The 22055-nt window shown below is 42.2% G+C and overlaps 1 pseudogene; it reads left to right on the forward strand.

The window, feature by feature from the left end:
* The window catches only part of LOC127654227 (protein WWC3-like), a 105570-nt pseudogene that overhangs the window by 57948 nt on the left and 25567 nt on the right, over window positions 1-22055 (forward strand).

Raw genomic sequence — 22055 nt, forward strand, 5'->3', positions numbered from 1 at the left:
AATGCACCTCCGAACTGAACCGAACTGCTGAGCATCTATATCTGAGATGTTCGTTTGTAGCGCACAAATATTGTGCACGGGTGAAGGCTATAAATAGCCGTGCGCGTGTGTGTAAAAGCACCATTCACTACCGCGCTGAAGCTGCGCGTGCAAGAACATATATGTTTACTTATTAAACACAGCCTATTGCAATTCACAGAGCTATCACGTGGCTTCAAGTGGCTTTGAATAAAATGCACTAGTCATATGAACCGCTTTAATGGTGTTTTAACAGTTCTTTTATGTCATTTTTTAAGCTTGACAGTAACGAACATGACTAACACAGAGTATCGGATTTGGGTCGGGCTCGTCGGACCGATACCCGATCCGTCTAAAAATGTCAGTATCGATGCGATACCGATCTAGGTATCGGATCGGGACATCCCTACTGAAAATAAAGCCAACACCTGAAAATCATTGGAAAAATATGTTAGTTTGATACCGTTAGTTAGTTAGGATGATGGCATGAATTCATTAGTAGCGGTGGCTAAAAATGCATAGCACAGATGAGAGCTGTTCGAATCTCTCTAGTTAATATGCACTCATTTTCAGACACTCTTGAAATGCTGGTTTTGTTAAAGTGACTGTACTGTTTTTAGCACAGGTTCAACAAATCAATGTACTGTGGAAATAGTGCAGTATTTTAAATATTTAGTATTAATTTGACATCACCTTTCGTTTTTACATTTTCAGAATCCTAAAACTTAGTTTATTTCCATATCTAAATTACATTTAGAATCCCAAATTTTCAGTGTCGACTGTTTGTTGCCCCATACTTTCCATTGTCCTTGTTTGAATTGCTCACTTGGAGTTTTGGAGTTTCATCAATTTACAACTTACTATGTTTTTCTCTCTCTCTTAGCTCACTCTGGTTCCTCTTCAAATGCAAAATATGACCCTGACCAAATCAAAGCGGAAATCGCCTGTAGGCGTGAGCGGGTAAGTCATTATCCTCTGAGAACAATGCCTCATACGTCAGGCACTAGGGGGAGGCAGGGGCCCATCACATTCTGTGTTGATTGTGTGTTTGTATATGTGTATTGGGGGGATGTGGGCACCTTTATAAACAAGAGGCCTAGGTTTGGGTAAACGGCAGTGGCTCTCTGTGAAAGAGGCACTGGGCCCCTCTGGATTAGTGTTGTGCTTCAGGAAGAGTCATCGTGTTTCATCGATGATGAAATTGTGCACTTGGCTTACCATTTTATGTCTATGACTAAAGAAGTCATATTAAAGGAGGTGTTCTTCCAAAAATGAAAACTGTCATTATGTACTCATGCTCATGTTGTTCCACTACCAGAGTGCTAATTTTTTAATGCCTCAAAGAGACATTTTGCAGAAACGTTCCAAACAAGCTCTATACAGCTATGCAAGCTCCATACAACTCCTGTGCTATATTGCAAGTCTTCTGAAGTAATTTGCTAGCGTTGCACAAGTAACAGACAAAAATGTACTGTATGTCATTATTCACTGATAATGTTCACCCCCACTAAAGATCATAAAGCTAATTTGTTCACGTTCAGATTCAAACAATTATCAAAATCATAACTGGTTCTCTTGTGTCGTAACCAAACATGACACCAGTTTGAACATGTGGAGTGGAGAATGGAACCTATGCTGCATTCCATTTGTCTCGGAAGTCGGAGCTCAGGACTCGGATCGACATCATATCTGAAAAAAAAAAGAAATCCGAGTTGGCTGCGTTCCATTTACACACAATATGACAAGTCGGAAAAAAAGATGGATGCCTTTAGGAAAGTGATTTTGACACTAGCTCTTAATACATTGGACACAAAAAAGAGAAAAGTGCTAAAAAAAAAAACTTAAAACCTTTTAATACTGCAGTCGATGCTCTTCGCAGCCATCTTGCTTTCTGAACTTGGGGTTCTCTGAGTTTGTCAGAGTTTCAGAGTTGGAATTCCAGTTGTCAGTTCCGGTCTCGGAACTCTGAAAATAACTCAAGAGCTCTGACTTCCGAGACAAATGGAACGCACGATTAGATCTGGATGTATCTTTTATGGTGGGTGCCCCCCCCCCCCCTCCCCATCTGTCATCAATTTGAACTGGCATTGTATGGAAAAGAGTTTCACAAAGGTTATTCAAATTCTACTTTTGAGTTTCATGGAACAATGACATAGGGGTTTGGAATAACATGAAGGTGAGAAAATAATGACATTTTTATTTTTGGTGAACCGTTGCTTGAATGTTTTTAATGTTAATTGCATTAAAGCAAACATGTAAAAGTAAACTTTTTTTTTAAACAACTATGGACATGATATTTATTTTGAGTTGCACTGACCCAGAATGACACTTGGAATTTTATGCACTAAATTAAAAAAGGTCTCTAATGCTATCGTTTTTATGTTTCTATCCCAAACCTTTGCTGTGATTATAATCATTAAAGTGTGACTGTCATAAAACTTTGTTTTTGAGAAATTGTCTGAATTTTTCAGACATTAAACATACTGAAATTCTGTAAAGTTTTTTTAATTAACTCACTATGTACTTTCCTGAGGTAATTGCACCATTAGGTGAAAGTTGTTCACATCATCATCGTCTTTCTACAGCTGAAGCACTGATTCGCTGATAACATTAGAGATGATCATTTCAGCCAACTGCATTGTATGCAACATCCCCTATAATGTTCATTCAAGTGTTTTTGTATTGCTGTAATTTGTAGTTGGGGTTAGTCGAGGGCTGATCGAAAGAGAGATGCCAAATGCAACACTCCCTTTTGAACTGGCAGCAGTGATTTGACACATTACGTTAAAGTCCATAAAAACGACATATATATTTTGATTGTAATGATAACCTTGACATAATTTGAAAGCGGAGACTTTGTTTTATCAATAACAATAGATTTCATTGTGTCGAGGCTTCGTTTCTTTGTGGTGTTTTGTTTTCAGCTTTTATTTTCTTTGCTAATTTAGTTGTGTTGTGCACCTATTGGCCACTGTAGAAAACGTATCGGTTACCTAACGTAACCTCGGTTCTCTCTAGATGAGGGAACGAGTATTGCGTAAGCTAGCTTACGCTACGGGAAAGATTCATCTTTTCTGAGATATTGAAGCCAAAAAATTATCCTTAATTTTTGTATCCATTGTCAACGCAGTGCGGCAGCTGCAGACCTTGAGCGGGCTAGCTAGCGAGCTCATAGGTTGCTCTGCGGCAACTGCTGCAGCCTATAGACGAGCTTGGGCGAACTCGCATCCAATGAGAGGCGTCCGCGCGCTCACTGCATCAAAGCCCGCCAAAAAGGGCGTGACTAGAGTGCATATAAGCGTAGTTCGTAGGCTGGAACCCTGGTTTTCATTGACTGAAGCGAAAAGTCGCTCGTGGCGCGAAGCACGGCCGGCTACGCAATACTCGTTCCCTCATCTAGAGAGAACCGAGGTTACGTTAGGTAACCGATACGTTCTCTTACGAGAGGTTCTCTCGTATTGCGTAAGCTAGCTTACGCTACGGGAACCCATTGTCAACGCCGTGCGCGCCAAGCATCCACTGTATAAGCCCCAGGGAATTAAGGGGGACCCGGGGAGCCCTTATGAGTGGGGAAATAATATTTGGCCGGCAAGAATGCGGGTCATTGATTGTGTAATACATAAGCACATAGTAGGACGGGAACGACAGAGCGGCGGTGCCGGTCTGTGTGGAATGTGTCCCATCAGTGCAGCTCACCAGGGGAGCTGTAGCGTATTAAACCGCTAGTAGTTTTGCCTGCAGAGCGGGCACTTCCATATTGTAAAATCTGACAAAGGTGGAGGGGAAGTCCATCCCGCTGCCACACATATGTCGTGAATGGAAATTCCGCTGGACCATGCCCACGAGGATGCCATGCCTCTAGTGGAGTGAGCCCTAATGCCCAACGGGCATGGCAGGTCTTTTGACGCGTATGCAGCAGCAATAGCGTCCACTATCCATCTAGATAGTGTCTGTTTCGAGGCGGCGAGACCTTTGGTGCGCCCTCCGAACGAAACGAAAAGCTGCTCGAGCGTCTGAAAGCAGCGGAGCGTGCAGTATACAATCTCAGTGCTCTGACCGGGCAAAGGAGATTGGCGTCGCGTTCAGCTATCCGGTGCTGGCAGCGCCGATAGGGAAATGACCTGTGCTCTGAAAGGAGTACCGATCACCTTGGGAACATAGCCGTGTCTAGGCTTTAAAATGACCTTGGAGTCACTTGGTCCAAACTCAAGACACGCAGCGCTGACAGACAGCGCGTGAAGGTCTCCCACACGTTTGACTGATGACAGGGCAGTCAGAAAAACGGTTTTGAGTGAAAGGTATTTCAAATCCACGGATTGAAGTGGTTCGAAAGGGGGGCTTTCATAGTTTCGAGAACTATAGAAAGATCCCAGATAGGAACCGATGGGGGCGCGGGGGTTCATCCTTCTAGCTCCCCTGAGGAAGCGGATGACCAGCTCGTTTTACCTCATGACTGGCCGTGCAGGGGTTCAGCGAACGCCGCAACGGCCGCCACATACTCTTTGAGCGTGGATGGGGATCTGCCCTCATCCAGCAGCTCTTGTAGAAATACGAGCAGCGACGACACCCCACATGTCCGTGGGTCCAGGTCTCTGTCGGTGCACCATTTTGAGAACACAGACCATTTTGACGCATAGTCTTCTCGTGGAAGGGGCTCTAGCGTGTATGATGGTGTTTATTACTCCTTCTGGCAGAGCGACGGGTAGTCGTTGATCACCCACGCATGCAGCGCCCAGCGCTCTGGGTGGGGATGCCAGATTGTGCCGCGAGCTTGAGAGAGGAGATCTGCTCTCACTGGGATGGGCCACGGCGCTGTCAGTGACAGCTGCGTAAGCTCCGGGAACCATGTCTGATTCTCCCAACGCGGGGCTATGAGGAGCACCGAGTGACGCGTTTCCCTGATCCTCTGCATTACCTGTGGCAATAGCGAGACGGGAGGGAAGGCGTAAAGCGGGCGTCTGGGCCAGTCCTGGGCCAGCGCGTCCTCGCTTTCGAGAAAAATACTGGGCAGTGAGAGTTCTCTTTGGACGCAAAGAGGTCTATCTCTGCTCTGCCGAATAGGTGCCATAACGTCTGGACTGTTTGAGCGTGCAGGGACCATTCCCCTGGGGGAATATTGTCTCTGGACAGTCTGTCCGGGCCGTCGTTCAGGTGGCCTGGCACGTGCGTCGCCCTCAGCGAGCGCAGGTGGCACTGGGACCAACTCAGTATGCGTTTTGTCAGATGGAAGAGGTTCCTGGATCTGACACCGCCCTGACGGTTTAGGTAGGATACCACAGATCTGTTGTCCGAACGGACCAGGACGTGGTGACCCTGAATGACCGGGAGAAAGCGCACGAGCGCGTACTCGACCGCTATCATTTCCAGACAATTTATGTGAAGGAGCTTTTCCTGAACTGACCATAGGCCGAAAACCGGAGAGCCCTCGCAGACCGCGCCCCAACCCGTGTTGGACGCGTCTGTCGAGATGACTTTTCGGCGAGATACAGCTCCCATTGTCACTCCCCGCTGATACCATTCGGCCACTGTCCAGGGCTGCAGAGCTGATATGCAGGTCTGAGTCACCTTGATGGGCTGGCGGCCTGTGGCCCAAGCCCGGCGAGACGCGCGGGTGTTTAGCCAATGCTGAAGCGGGCGCATGTGCAGTAAACCCAGCTGAAGTACTGCTGCGGCTGAGGCCATGTAACCTAGCACTCTCTGGAATTTCTTCAGAGGCGTGAGGCTGTTCATCTGAAAAGATGCGGCTAGTCGCTGAACACGGCGTGCGCGCTGTGTAGATAAGCGAGCCGTCATTGCCACGGAGTCTAGTTCTATTCCCAGGAAGGAAATGGTCCGACTGGGCTGTAGTGAGCTCTTGGTCCAATTGACTGCAAGACCCAAACTGTTCAGATGGCTGAGGAGAACTGCTCTGTGAGACAGAAGCTCCATATGTGACTGAGCCATAATCAGCCAGTCGTCCAAATAGTTCAGAATTCGCAAACCCTGACTCCGCAGGGGTGCGAGCGCCGCATCCATGCACTTCGTGAAAGTACGGGGTGCTAAGGACAGGCCGAACGGAAGGACGGTGTATTGATAAACCTGGCCGTCGAAGGCGAATCTCAAGAATGGCCTGTGACGGGATTTATCTGAATCTGAAAGTATGCATCTTTCAGATCGAGAGAAATAAACCAGTCCCCCTGGCGCACATGCGCGAGGAGTTTCCTGATTGTAAGCATTTTGAACGGTCTTTTTGCAAGCACCTTGTTCAAAACCCTGAGATCTAATATGGGTCTGAGGCCGCCGTCTTTCTTGGGAACAAGAAAATAACGGCTGTAAAGCCCCGACTCGCTCAGAGAGGGTGGCACTTTTTCTATGGCCCTTTTGCACAGAAGGCTTGCTATTTCTGAACGAAGCATGCACGCTAGCTTCCGTGTTCACAGTGGTTTCGAGCCGCGCTCTGAAGCGAGGGGGCGGCGATCGAACTGTAGCAAATAGCCCTGTTGTATTGTGCTTAACACCCACTTGGATATCCCTGGAATAGCTTCCCACGCTTTGAAGCGTAACGCTAGAGGGTGAATGGCCAATTCGCTCTGATTGCCGCACACAGAGCGCTGAACAAAATGTGTGAGCGCGTTTAGTGTGTTCATGCATGATTGCTCGCAGACAGCATGAACAGGCTGTTTTGTGAGTGACTTCCGATTGGAATGAATGGGGAAAGAGTCACATCTGTTACGTGATGCGCAAGCATAGTCATGGGCACGGGACTTACACACAGAGGAATGGTTGCTGGCCGTGTAACAGAGCGGGCAGAGAATGGGCGCGCGACGCATTTGCGGGCGCATTTATTGACTCTAGCGCTCGAGCGGTTCAGTAATCGCTTTATGTGAGCGTGCTCTGGTGGGGACACGAGACATGCAGTGCTTGTGTGCAGAAGTGAACACTGGATTGTGGGCACATTTTCTACACATAGGGCTGGTCGTGTGACAGAGCGGGCAGAGAATGGGCGCGCGCACGCATTTGTGGGCGCCTTCATTGACTCTGACGCTCGAGCGGTTCGTGAATCGCTTTATGAGAGCGTGCTCTGATAGGGGCATCGGGATGTGTTATGCTTGTGTGTAGGGGCGAACACTGGGTTGTGGGCACTTTTTCTACACATAAGACATGTTTGCTCTTTACAAGATTTATTTGGGTCGCCGTGAAAACGGCGCTTGAGTGCAGGCAAGCGGGCAGTGTCACCGGCTTGTTGGCTGCTAAATTCACCACTGTAGTAGCCTGAGAGAAGGGGACTGACAGGGGGTAAAGCTTTGACAGTGGTCCGCCGCGGCGGACTGAGCCGCCGCTTGTTCAACACAGTTAGGAAGACTTCGGCTGCTCGGGTTTCAGCGCTACCTTAGATCGAGGCCCGCTGGGGAGGCGGTCTGCGGCGGCTGTCTGAGCGCTGACGAGGGCGGCCGCCCTGTCGACGCTGAGAAGTCTGAGATTGTTGAACTGGGCGCTGTGAAGAGGCTCGTGCAGGAGGCTGATCACGTGAGCGCCTGCAGAGGAGCTTAGCGCGACGCCGCAGGAAGAGGTTCATGGCTTGGGTGGCTTTCTGGACTTCTGAGAAGCGGTCAACAATGCCACTCACCGCGGAGCCGAAGAGACCGGTTGGAGAGAGCGGTGCGTTGAGGAACGTGGAGCGCTCTGCTTCTCCCATGTCGGCTAGTGTTAGCCATAAGTGTCTCTCGGTCACAGTCAGCGAGGCCATGCACTTCCCTAGAGCTTGGGCTGCAGCTTTGGTAGCGCCAAGGGCGCAGGTCTGTCGCGGCCGAGATCAGTAACAGCCTCTGGGTGCCTGCCTTTCTCATCCCACTCGAAGAAGGTCTGCTTGTAGGATCTGTAAAACGGCCATTGAGTGCAGAGCAGATGCGGCTTGGCCGGGCGGCGGAATAGGCGCGCCAACATAGGCGGAAGTCGCTCTGCAGGCCTTAGACGGAGCACAGGCTTGGAACGCCATCTCGCTGGAGGGCGGACAAAGGTGTGCTGCTACCGAAGTCCTCGACCGGGGATGGAGGAGTAGCCTCTTCAGTGGCGCCGCCCACCGACGCGAGAGAGGTGGAGACGCGTGAACGGGTCCTGGCTGAAAACGGAGCTGCTCCACGACTTTGCAAGCTCCGTATGTAATTCCGGCAGGAAGGGAGCGCCCGGCCGCGGGTGTAGAGCGGCGATGGCTTTGAAGAAAGCAGCCGCCGAAGTCTGTTGGGTGCCTGCTCAGGGGCGGTGACCACTGAGCCCGAGGCGGTCGACGGCCTGTGTGAGGAGGCGTGTTAACTCCCCTTCGACCGGGCGCTGGTCCTGCTGGATTCCTGGGCTGAGGAGGAGGCTTGGGAGCCTGTCCACTCCTCGCTGTCCGAAGCCATGATGGAACAGCAGCCCTTATCCTCCGCCGCCATCCGGAGATGGCAGCAGTGCGGCCGCCGGGCGGCAACTGCGCTGGCCCCGGGGCGGGGAGGGTGAAAGCGATGCTCGAGGGAGAGGCTCCGGCGAGGCAGTCGCTTCAACCACAGTTTCCGGCAGCCTTTGTGAGCGGGCGCTTCTTCCTGCGCTGCTGAGGGTAGGCGGCGCTGGCGGTTTCTGCTTTGATCGCTCGAAGTCGAGCCCGCAGGGTCGACATCGGTAGCTCCTCGCAGAATCGCGATCCGCCCTCAGTGAGGGCGTAGCTCTGCGTGCCCCAGTCCCAGGCAGAGAGCGCAGATGATGTGGCGGTCTCCTGTGCTGAGAAGGGCGCGACATGAGGCGCAAGTGGAGCGAGGCATCTTGAAAAAGACGCCGTACTCTTTTGTGAATAGTTCTTGAGAACTAGCTTGCTTAATAAAAGGATACGCCGTCGGATGGCGTAGCTCGCAGGATGGCTGAAGGTGGCTGAGACGGCCGGCTTCTTCTAGCGCTGTCCACGCTTGCTAGATGCCCCTCAAACGGCGACGCTGGCTTCCAGGTCAGCGATGCGGAGAGCTTCGCTGAAGAGATGAAAATCAGGGTTCCAGCCTACTGAACTACGCTTATATGCACTCTAGTCACGCCCTTTTGGCGGGCTTTGATGCAGTGAGCGCGGACGCTTCTCATTGGATGCGAGTTCGCCTCAAGCTCGTTTATAGGTTGCAGCAGTTGCCGCAGAGCAACCTATGAGCTCGCTAGCTAGCCCGCTCAAGGTCTGCAGCTGCCGCGACTGCGCTGACAATGGATACAAAAATTAAGGATAATTTTTTGGCTTCAATATCTCAGAAAAGATGAATCTTTCCCGTAGCGTAAGCTAGCTTACGCAATACGAGAGAACCTCTCGTAAGAGAACACAATTTGTTTCAGAAATGGCTCATTGCGACTTATGACTCATTTTGATATAACATGTCACATATAGTCATATTTTGTCTACTGCCGCTTATCTACTGCTAATGTGTGTGTGAAGATTACTGCAGTATGGGTGTTCATATCTGGGTGTTTTTTGCTTTATATTGAATGATCCTACATTCCTCGTGTGTGTGTGTGTACTATAAGTTCAAGGTTCCTGTCAGTGTAAGTAAATGTTTGTTGGGCGGATCGGGAAGCATTAGACATGTCTCTCTATTGATGACTCAAATGTTTTTTGCCATGGTGGCTCTGAGGGAATCCCACTGTGTTTTGATGTGTATTGACTGAGTGGCTCTTTTGTCCACAGCTCTCCAGACTCAAACAGGAGCTGGCTCAGATGAGACAAGAGCTGCAGTACAAGGAAATGGGAGTGGAGACCCTTCAGGAGTGAGTCTTCCTCACACACAAACTCATAGGGCTCGAACCTTGTCTAGGGAACAGAATATCAATATTTTTTGGTGGTAAATACTTGGGGCTCTTTTAGCAACCAAACAGAATACTCTTGCAACCTCATATCAATGCACTAAAAACCCTCAAAAGACATTAGCAACTGCATTACAATGTTCCTTTATTCACCCACAACACCCCTGCATTGTGCTTATTAGTTTTGCACCAAGCACTAGCATTTTCTTCAGAATATGTAGAAATCTAGTATACATTTCTCAATTAATTTTTAATCCTCCCTGTCCCCACTTCTTTTTTGTGATTTTAGAACCTCACCCTATCAAAAACATTAATGACAAAAGTCATTATTTAATTTTTTTCAGCCTTACCATATGTTTCCTGTTTATTCATGATTCTGTTCATCTCAATTTGTGTTTGAATACATCTCTGAATTAGTGGGGTAATTCTGTCAACATGAGTTGTCTTTTAACAAAAAACAAACAAAAGATTTTCAAGTTAAAGTTACAACATCACCCTCAAACTGTGTGTCTTTTGTTTTAAATGCACAGATGGACACAGTATGTTACCAACAATGATATCATTTGATATTACAGAAAGCAGTACAGCTTCAACAATATGAAATCTCAAAACATGTTCTTACTTGGCATGATGTCATAAATAGCAGCAAAATACTTGGTAATGAAAACTACGCAAGTCAGCCTAAATTGGGTCACTGTGATTATGGCACCAACAACCACAAACCAGCCTACACTTGGTTTTTTTGGTCCATGACACAACATAGACCAATCACAATTCATTATGTCAATAGATGTAAGGACCAAGCTGACTTCTGTATGCATTATTGTTGTCAGTTATATTTCGATTTTTACATTCTAAACAGTTATACAGTCCATCAATGTGAGTCAATGAGAGATTCTGAAACTTTAATATATATATATATATCTAAGTTTACAACAACAACAAAAGAAACTGAAAACAAACAGATAGCCAACTTGAAAATATCGATAGAACAAAGTTTGAATCTGTATATTAGTGTCTAAGTGCAATTTATTGCAGAGGTTCAATACTTAAATGTGCACTCAGTATTTTTTCCTCATTAAAAGTGTTTTACATATAAAGACATGAAGAGTAAGTTTGCAGTATATGTTAAAAAGATAAGAAAATGAGCACTAACATGAGATGAATCTATCAGTAACTTTATAAAAATAAATTATTCTTCATGAAGTGGCAGGCGAAAAGACTCCCTCTGTCTCAGTATCGGTCATGGTATTGGACTCTTTCATTCATAGATTAAATTCATTATGGCTGACTGTGAATAGTGAATTTCTACAATGGCATCTGTAACTTTGAAAATATGCTACATCCATGCCCTTAGGTGTCAGTAAAAGTCCAAAAAGACATACATAAATAATTACTGAGTGTGCCTTTAAGGTTAGGGGTTTAGAAAAAATCAAGACCGTGCCGCCTTGCGCAAGAGAGGAAAAAAAAAAAAAAAAAAAAAAGAGTTCTACACTAAGATACAAAGAAGTCTTTATAATGAGCACAGGTAGCTAGTGCATTCAGAGCTAATTTCAGCCCTTCAACCCTATTAATCAATTCGTTGGAGCAGCAAACTAAATAGTTACCAGATACGAAACTCCAAAAATCCCAAATTAAAAACCTGAGTAGAATGAACAACAAATGGACATGAGCGGTTGGGATTGCTATTTGTCAGCTTTTCTTTAGTGTTTGTGTAACATTTTGCATCGATTTCATCAGTTGTTGTTTTTTAGAGTGATTTGGGAGTGGGTGTGTCTGGAAAAGGAGACTCCACCTCAGGAAGAGGATGCACCAGTTGACTATGGGTTGCCAAGGCAGGAAGAGCTCAATAATCAAAGAGTGAGAGTCTGGAGTTGAGAGAGAGAGAGAGGAAGGGGTGGGAAGAAACGAGGAGGGGGCAAAAAGTGCTTTAAAACAGTTTGAAAAACACCGAATTATCTGGCAGCAAATTCCTCCCTGCTTCCTGCATCCCAGTGAGGGCCCTTATCTCTTAGATAGAACTAAACTGTTCTTGCTCCCATAATAGCAAGATGAACTCTTTACTCCGCACTCTTAGGAAAATGGGAGCTCCCTCTTTACATAAGCAAGTGTCTGAGACTGAGGCAGTGTTGGGTTTTAAACCCAATCAGCTGGAAACAGGAAAATGTTTTCTTCCTTATAATAATTCCATCAATGAAAGAAACTTTTCCTTTTAAGTGATGTCACATTTTTAAAGACCGCCGTATTATGCAGATGCAAAATGAGGCAAAGATGAGGCAAAGGCTCATTTAATTATCAAAAAGGATTAGATGGTTTATTGTAGATGATTTTGTCTCTAGACCAGCGCTACTCAGCTTTGCGTTACTGTGGCGGTAAAATACTGAGTACTCAAGGGGGGCGAAAGATTTACTGTAAAATGTTTGTGCCATCAGTCCAAATTTTATTATTATTTTATTTAGTAAGTTGCTATAAATATATTGACTTTACCTCACTTGCTAAGCAGTATTCTTTTCAAACTGTTGACATGAAAGAGAAAATTCGTCATTGAAGCAAACAGTTCACCCGTTTGATATAGCGCCCCTTGGAAATGCCAGACTTTGGAAATCAACTGCACACGAAATTAAGCATACTTGTTTAGACTGTTTTGCACTGAATCGTTTAAAGGTGCGCTCAGTAGTTTTTTTACTCCAAAAGAAATGAAATGTTATTTAGAAATATATGTATAAAACAATGAGCACTCGCACGAGATGAAGACTGGTTATATCAATAACCTTACAAAAGCTGTGTTACTCTATATGTACATTTATTATATTTGATCAGTAATAGCCCTGTTATTGGACATTTTCAGTCTTTGATTAAATGAATCATGGTTGACTGTGAATAATGAATTTTTACAATGGCATCTGTAACTGAAAACCATTTATTTTGAATGATGCTGCATAAATCATTGTCCAAGATGACACAAACAAAAAAAAAGTTACTGAGTGCACCATTTAAAGCAATTAAATGATACAATTCATTTAATTTAATTTAATTCTATTTAATTGTATTTTTTTAAACTAAATGTGTGCCTTCACTGCAAATGTACCAAACAATTGTGATAGGAACATACACAGGTGAAATTTCCTAACCTTAAAACAGTTGTAATTGTGCCACATTTTTGCACAGATGAAGAAAGCCATTTGAGTATCTCTCATATGCTCATTAACATATGCTCTACACAGAAATGCCAGTTTTGTTAAAGAGCCAGTACCGGTTTTAGTACGGGTATTTTTATATTTGTAAATATAAATTATGGAATTAAACAATAAACATAGGACACATTTAGAAATTAAACAAAAAAACCTATAACAAAAATGATATATGAATTATAATGTTATTTATTCATTAAATACATGGATTTGATCATTTTTAAAAAAGCAAAATGTGACAAATGATGAAAAAACTAATAAAAAAAATATAATTATTAAAATGAGTTTCATAATGTACATAGTTAGAATGTCCCCTGTATTAGCTGGAAAATAGATTCTTTCAACTGAAATATACCCATAACTGAAATATACCCATAACTGAAATATACCCAAATGTATTCGGTATCGAATCGAGCGCTTGTGAATCAGAATCGGATCGGGAAATCTGTGTCAATACCATCCCTAGTCATCATGCAGAGTTTGTAATCCTAATCCCAAAATTTTCAGTTTCATTAAACGGTGCTTTTTAAACTACAAAAAAAAACATCAGACTGTCTTAGCTTTTGACCTCAGTATAGGTATTCCACAGTAAAACCGTCTTGAGCAATATATTAGTTTCTCTCTCTCTTTTTTTCTCTATCACTTCTTCCCCTTCAATCTGTCTTTTCCCCCATCTCTCTGCTAGTTTTTTGTTTTCAAAATAGCAGCCACCATGTCTGTTTAGAGTCACCAGCCAGTAGTGCACTGAAGTATTTGGTGTTAGGTGGAGTGGGTAGACATCCGTAGTATCCTGGCAGGCTCGGGCCCTGGACAGGCTAGGCTGTGAAAGGTTGGGGCTGGAGGTTTGAGGTTTGAAGGGGGGGAACAAAGCCCTGCTTGTGTAGTGAGGAGGAGAGGAAGAGGCAGGGCAGGCAAGCTGACTGTACCTGCTGTTGGAGGAGGTTGGCCTGCAGGAAGTGGCCTATGGCAAGAGCTCAGGCACCATGCCAGAGATATTCTAATGTAAAAGACATGCTTTACATGGCCCCTCTCTCTATTTCTACAACTTAATAATATGTATTTCATGTGTTATTTTGTCATGATCAGTATCATTTGTATTGAAGCATAACAATATAATAGTTTTGCTATATACAATGCAGTAGTATATTAATACTCGTACCAGCGGTACATGTACCCCAGATTTTGCTTTTGTTTTGTTAAATGTATAATATAGAAAGAATTACATAAAATATTAGGGCTGTCAAAAGGTTAAATTAATTAAACACAATTATCTAATCTAAAAGTACTACTTTTTTGAGTGACTTGTCCCTTTAACACAGCAGTGTTCCCCCTATATGCATTTTGCAGAGGCACTGCGCCACTGCTGAATTATGAGCGCCACTTTTGGTATTTCACATGGTTAATTTAACATTCTTGATGCAGCATAACGCTTGCCAGCCCCTGCCAGCTGTATGTTTTGGAGAGTATTTTACTCGCTTCTGAAGCTTGGGTCAATTATCAATGCAGCTTTATCATAGCAGCACGAGTGCAGAGCAGGTGCGGTAATTTGCAGACTTGCCTCAACCAATCAACAGACTATTTTAAATGCACTTGTGAACCAGTGAGATTTGCAGCGGGCATCCTGAAACCCGTTTGAATGCGGTACAGAATTGTCTGTTGCAAAACTCTTATGTCTCGGTGAACTAGTTTAAAACAAACAGCTCCCACATTATAAATGGCACTGACAAAGAAAAGGGAAACAACAAAGTAGAAGGCCTTTCAATTCTCAGATCACAACACTTTCAAAACTTGACCATGGATTTACTGCAGTAACACTAAATGTACTGTATTACATATGGTATTGGTATATATGTTTTTCCATTACAGAAATGTCATAGTTCTTTGTATAGAAACTATATTTACTAACCATGGTAGTGAGAACCCATGCATGGTTGTATCTATAGTTACCATGAACTATTAAAAATGTCACTTTTAAAACTATGGATACTGTGGAAGAACTTTGGTGCATTTTCATTATTATGTACCAAGGTATCAGTTTTCCCTTGGAGGAAAATGTAAATTGTTTCGTTTGCCTTCAGAAATTCCAAGGATGCCTATAGTTTTATTAGTAGCAGCCTGATGAAAGGAATCTGTAAAGAAGACCCAACTTATTCACACTGTTAGAATATTTCAATTTAGCCATATAAAAATATGTTTTTAATATCATCATTTTCATCTGCATCCCAACCTCAAACTGTACCGTTAAATGTGCATTTCAATGCACATAACATTTAATATTATTTGCATGGATGCTACCAAAGCAGGTGCTGGTGCCACATATTCAATGGGCCCTTTGAGGGCACAAATAAATCCTGATGTGGCCCAGGCTGAAATTGAGTTTGACACCTCTGTTTTTATCTATTCTTTGAGTTAATACTGGTCCAGTGTTGTAGGCTTGTTGACATGCGAACCACAGCACCACTGCTGAAAAAAATCCTAGTGGAAAACACTGCACAGTCCAGTATAATGTGGGTTAAAAGAAATCCATTTCAGGTCTGGTGTCTGAAGGGGAACTAGGGGTGTGGGGGTACCTAATACAAAACCTGTTATGAAACGCTGCAATAGTATATTGACAAAAGAGTTGTTTACATTGGTTTGCTGTGCATATTAATGTCGGGTAGGCCAACCTGAGGCATTTAGAGACATTTAAAAAATGTTAAGTAGTGTTTCTGCATGTTTCTGTTTCTAGAATGGCATCCTGTTTCATTTCAGGCATTTTTAGTGTGAAGCTCTCCAGTTTCACTTGCCTTAGTATTATGCCTTTGAGACCAGAAGCTGGTTTAAGTTAAAACAATATTATTCCAACATGGCTAAATAGTTAACCAGTCTGTAAGCCAGGTCAGTGAGGCACGTTTTAATAAATATAAGTTCACATCTAGCGCTGCCATCTATCATATTTTCCCTTTAAGAGCAATAGTGAGATTGAGTAATCAGAATATTTTCTTTTTAACTTTTTCACACAATATTGTATAACTCAAATGGTGGTTTGTTAGCTACTTTGCATGAAGCGGTGATGTTGACATAGCTCTGATATTTTAACACCCTGTTTGGCATTAATAAGCCTTGATGTCATTGCTAATTTTATTCTTTGTAATTAGTTACGCATCCAGGCACAGTTGGTGCATGGCCATGTCGAATGTTAAATGTAATACTATGTCTTGGGGAAACCTGGTTTTCTCAATTCAGTCTACATTAAAGGAATGTTCCAGGTCCAATACAAGTTAAGCTCAATCGACAGTATTTGTAGCATAATATTGATTACCACATAAATAAATTGACTCGTCCCTCCTTTTCTTTAAAAAAAAAAAAAAATCAAGGTTTTAGTGTGGCACTTACAATGAAAAATTAATGTGGCCAATTTTTGGATGGTTTAAAAACAGAAATGTGAAGCTTGTAATTTTATAAAAGCACTTACATTAATTCGTTTGTTAAAACTTGTGTATTATTTAAGCTGTTAAGTTGTTTAAATCATCATTTGTTCAGTCATTTTAGAGTAGGGTTTTTTGACATTACATGGTCATGGCAAAGTTGTAAAACTGTCTATAACTATATACAGACAACGTTAGTAAGTGAATTTATCACACTAAAATCATGTTAACATGCATATTGTTTACATGTTATGGCTTTACTTTTGAAACTGTGAGTATTTTAATGTTCAAAAATTGACCAAATTCATTTCCATTGTAAGTGCCTCACTGGAACCCTGATTTTTTTTTTTTTCTTTTTTTAAAGAAAAGGGTGAAAAAGTCAAAATTAATTTGTGGTAATCAGTATTTTACTACAAATTCTGTTGATTGAGTTGAACTTGTATTGAACCCAGAATATTCCTTTTTAAGGTTCATCTGTGTTGCATATACATTAGAACAAAAATGTATATGTAAAGGAATAGTTAACCCAAAAATCACAATTTACTAATCCTCTGGTCATCCCAGATGTGAATGACTATCCTAAGGGAGGACATCATAAATAGAATACCTATCATATTGCTTCAGAAGGCATGGATTTAACCACTGGAGTTGTTAGGATTACTTTTATGCTGCCTTTATGTGATTTTTGGAGCTTCAAAGTTCTGGCCACCATAAACTTGCATTGTATGGACCTATAGAGCTGAAATATTCTTCAAAAAATATTTGTGTTCTGCAGAAGAAGGACAGTCATACACATCTGGTGTGGCCTGAGGGTTAGTAAATGATGATATAATTTACATTTTTGGGTGAACTTTCCCTTTAAGAGGGTATTATGCCCAATTTATTTTACATAATATAATGTTTCTCCAGTATATTATGTGTCATTATTTGTGCAAAAGAAACATGTTTGTTTGTATTTTCTATTCAGTTCTATTCCTAGCACCACAATAACAATCAGTGTCTGACAAATAACACCAGTGTTCATGGCTGATGATTTAACCTTGTGTTGTGTATTTTGTTTTGTGCAGAATTGACCGCAAGATGTCCAGCAGTCAGACCAACTATAAATTAGATGAAGCCCAGGCCATCTTCAGTGAGCTCCGCAGCATCAAGAAGACCATCAGTACAGGCGAAAAGGAGAGGCAGGACCTCATCCAGGTCAGCTACACACAATTCATCACCTTTGTTGTTTTTTTTTTTTTTTCTTCTTAAAAAGAGAAACTGTAGTTTTGTATTGGGTTGTTAACTTTTTTTAATTTTAAGAGCTTTCACTCATTTGTAAATCAAACTCTTATTTCAAAATATCAAGAGATATCCTTATTTCGATTACGTGTCCCCCTTTCATATATTAGTCATTTCAATGCCTTCAGCTTCCCTTCAAATGTCTAATGATTGAGGTGCTGCCATCTTGTGGTCAAAGGTTAACTCAAAGGAGAACTGCTTTTTTTAAGGAGATTACCAAGTTTATTTTTATTTTCTTCTTATGTTGTGCATTTACCGCAGAGCCTGGCCAAGCTGACGTTGAACTTCTGTGACTCCATTAATGAGGTGGACACTGCAGAAAACCTTGGTGACTCCTGTAGTGTGCAGCAATACACAGACACTGGCTGTCAGACTGATCTGATGGGAGAGGTTTGCCAGCATTCTTCTATGTCCTATAAGCAAATTCTGTGTAATTCCACCACTGAGGTTTACATAATTGTCCTTTGTGTCATCGCAGAGATACGTCTTACAGATTATTTCATCATAATCGCCTATACTTGATAATGTATGATAGTTATTTCTTTCTTACAGTTTGGTACCCAGGAGCCATCACTGTTAGCAGACAGAGTCAAACTCAGTTGGCAGTATGAAGAGGCTAAGAAAAAGTAAGTGCATTCACAAAAAATGGATTGCACCCATATTTAGGACAACAGGCAGTAATATAGCATTAGTAAAATAGTAATTGTAGAAAATAAGTGGTGCTTGCTGGTACAAAACATGCCACCAAAATACTAGGGTGTTCTCTGTGGTTAGGTAAGTTAAACGAGACCACCCCACACCTCTATTCTGTACTGATGCCTATATACTGTATGTATGATGCCCCTTTTCAATTCAAGTCTATGGGATATTTTCCCCCCACCCATTTTCATCTGCAGGATCAAAATCATAAGTCTGATAGCAAACCTTAGTAAGCACCACTAATAAGTAATAGAATATGTTCTAATAATTATTTTATGGATTACTTCCTATGATTGGAAAGTAAAGTATAATTGGTTAAAGGCAACTGGTTATTATTAAACTATATGATTGTAAGGATATTTTGACAACAGAAGTTGACAAAGTGAAATTTCTATTCAGCCCTGCTGTGCTTCCAGAGACTTGTGGCTGAATTTGTCTTGTAATAATATTGGTACTACTTTACTGTAGTAGGTGTAATAACTTATATTAAAAGTAGTTTGAATGGTGCATTAATGTGGCCTACATTGCATTTGGAAGCTCCGCTGTATGTTTAGGAGTTACAGTATGGCTGCTGTGGCAGCTGGCTTCTGTGTTATAACTCCATACAGACCTCTTTACAAGATGCACGTTTCCATGGTGACAGAGCTAGCCACAAAGCACCAGCAATGACATCAGAGAGAGAGAGAGAGTGAAGAAACCTGTGGAGACTTGCATGCTCTCTGACTGAGTCATGATGTCTGAACTCTGAAACTCCTAAACCTAGATATTTCACCTAAAACATAAAGCTGGAGTGTCTGTTATTGCATTCTTGTTTTATGGCAACCTTTTAAACACAACACACAAACACAAACAATATTAAATGCCTGGCAGACAATTTTCCTTTATATTCAATAATCTTATTTATTCTTTTTATAGCATTTCTGTTTTTAAATGAAGGGTTGCACCCAGTTTGTGTCCCTAAATAGCACCTTATTTTTCTATACTGTGTATAGATATGGAATTGAGTTTTTTCCTTCAATATTTGTCATGGAAAGTCAGTAAATATACATTTATTCCAGTTTTTCTCTGCTATAAAATAAGTAATCAGCTAGATTTACAGTAACGTTTTGTGTAGAGCTGTGTTAGAAATTAACTTTTCCATAAAGGGGCAATAATTGCCCCCTGGATTTAATTTCAGAGGCATTTTTTTCTAAACATATCAAAAATATTCTGTGACATTCTTTCATTCAGACACTTCAGTTTAATCAATTTATTTCATTCATACATAGGTTTTCAATCTGAATAATTACATAGAGAATACATTTTAGGCTAAATCAACAGCAGATTATATCTTATGTGACAATATGTACACTGGCAGCCAAAAGTTTGGAATAATGTACAGATTTTGCTGTTTTGGAAGGAAATTTGTACTTTAGTTCACCAAAGTGGCATTGAACTGATCACAGATCTAGACAGTCCCCATTTCCAGCAGCCATCACTCCAACACCTTATCCTTGAGTAATCATGCTAATTTGCTAATTTTGTACTAGAAAATCACTTGACATTATATCAAACATAGTTGAAAGATATTTGGCTCATTAAATGAAGCTTAACATTGTTTTTGTGCTTGTTTTTGAGTTGCCACAGTATGCAATAGACTGGCATGTCTTAAGGTCAAGATTAGTTAAAAATGGCATAAACATACCGCTTTCTCTAGAAACCCGTCAGTCAATCATTGTTTTGAGGAATGAAGGCTATACAATGCTTGGAATTACCGAAACAACTTAAGATTTCATACAAAGGTGTACACTACTATTTTAAAAGATGAAGGACAACTGGCACTAACAAGGATAGAAAGAGATGTGGAAGGCCAGATGTAAAACAGACTAAACAAGAGGATAAGCACATCAGAGTCTCTGGTTTGAGAAATAGATGCCTCACATGTCCTCAGCTGACAACTTCATTGAATTCTACCCGCACAACACCAGCTTCATGTACAACAGTAAAGAGAAGACTCAGGTGTACAGGCCTTCTGGGAAGAATTGCAAAGAAAAGCCACTTTTGAAAAACAAAAAGAAAAGGAAAAGAGTAGGCAAAGAAATAGACATTGGACGACATATAACTGGAAAAGAGTGTTATGGATCTTAACCCCATTGAGCTTTTGTGAGATCAGCTAGACTGTAAGGTGCGTGAGAAGTGCATGACAAGGCTACAGGAAGTGTGGGGTGAAATGTCACCTGAGTATCTGGACAAACTGACAGCTTACAATGCCAAGGATCTGCAAAGCTGTCATTGCTGCACGTGGAGAATTTTTTGATGAGAACTCTTTGAAGTAGTTTAAGAAGTTCTGAACATTTTCTTCAAATTGTAATGGCAAATTTTCACATTATTAATGTTCTGATCAGTTGAATGTCACTTAAAAGTACCAATTTCTTTCCATAAAATCTGTACATTATTCCAAACTTTGGGTCGCCAGTGTATAACTAGGCTTAAGAGTTGAATATTAAGAATGATTTGAGATGTTATAATTTAAACAAAACCAAAACCTGTGGCATTTTTGTCACTTTGGGGGGCTTTTTTGCTATAAGCCCCCCTTAATTTTTGACCCTGGTGTAGCGTAAAACACGACTGCAAACCATAGTTTTATTCAGTATATAAGCAAATCATTCTTTTGAGTTTGGTTCTTTTCAACAAATCAGTCAAACTGGTTCACAAATCGGTCTTAATGATTCAAAGATTTTCTTTAAATCCTACATTAGTAATTATAAATGACTGGAAAGATCATGGAAAAGTCATGGAAATTCAGTGGTCAAAAGTGTGGGAACCCCGTTATTTGCCAAAGCCAAATTTAAGTTTATTTTGTTTCTGGAAAAGAGTTATGCTTGGGCCCTGCTTGTAAATCTTTACAGATGTTAAGATGAGCTCTATTTGTCTCTCTCTCTCTTTCAGGATGTCCAGTATTCAGCATCAGTTGGCTCAGTTGGACAGTGAGAGCTGGTCTGGGCGTGCAGAAGCTGACAGGGATTTGGACTGTCTGCAGCTCTTGCGAGAGAAGGAGGCACTGCTGCAGGAGATCACTCTTCTCAGCCAGCAGAAGCATTCGCCAGACACTCTGCTCCAGCTGCAGGAGGAAAAACACAGGTTGGAGGAGGAGGTGCAAAAAGCCCAGATCATCCAGAGTCAGGGAGCCAATCAGAGGTCTGCATTCACACTTAGAGCTGTATTCCTTTATACTCAAAGATGTCTGTGGACTACATTGATTTTGTGGATGTTGAAAGGGTCATTCATAATGTGATGTCAGTGAAATGCATGTCAGTCTCCTAGCACAGAACCACTTCTAATGTATTTTTGCGCATTTGATCCCTCATTTTCGAATTCTGAGGGATTTTGCAGGCAAGTCAACATGTCTGGAGACCTGCAGCTTATCGTAAACCTGGTTACCACTAGGAGAAAATGTTGCTATTATGGCAATAAAGAAAAGCAAGTCCTGTAGACATTAAATTCTTCAATCCAAAACATGGTGGAAGAATTAGGTACTTTTTGACAGAAAATCTTGCCAACCAAAACGTTTTTTGAATGTTTTGTAGATGCCCTCAGAAGTAAATCAGGGTGCCCCCATTTCCCTATAGATCAAAGCAGATGTGCTTGTGCCAGTTCTGATCTCCTCGTTATGAGTGCCTTATATCCAAGACAT

The sequence above is a fragment of the Xyrauchen texanus genome, chromosome 13 (assembly GCF_025860055.1).
Source record: "Xyrauchen texanus isolate HMW12.3.18 chromosome 13, RBS_HiC_50CHRs, whole genome shotgun sequence".
In the NCBI taxonomy this organism is placed as follows: domain Eukaryota; kingdom Metazoa; phylum Chordata; class Actinopteri; order Cypriniformes; family Catostomidae; genus Xyrauchen; species Xyrauchen texanus.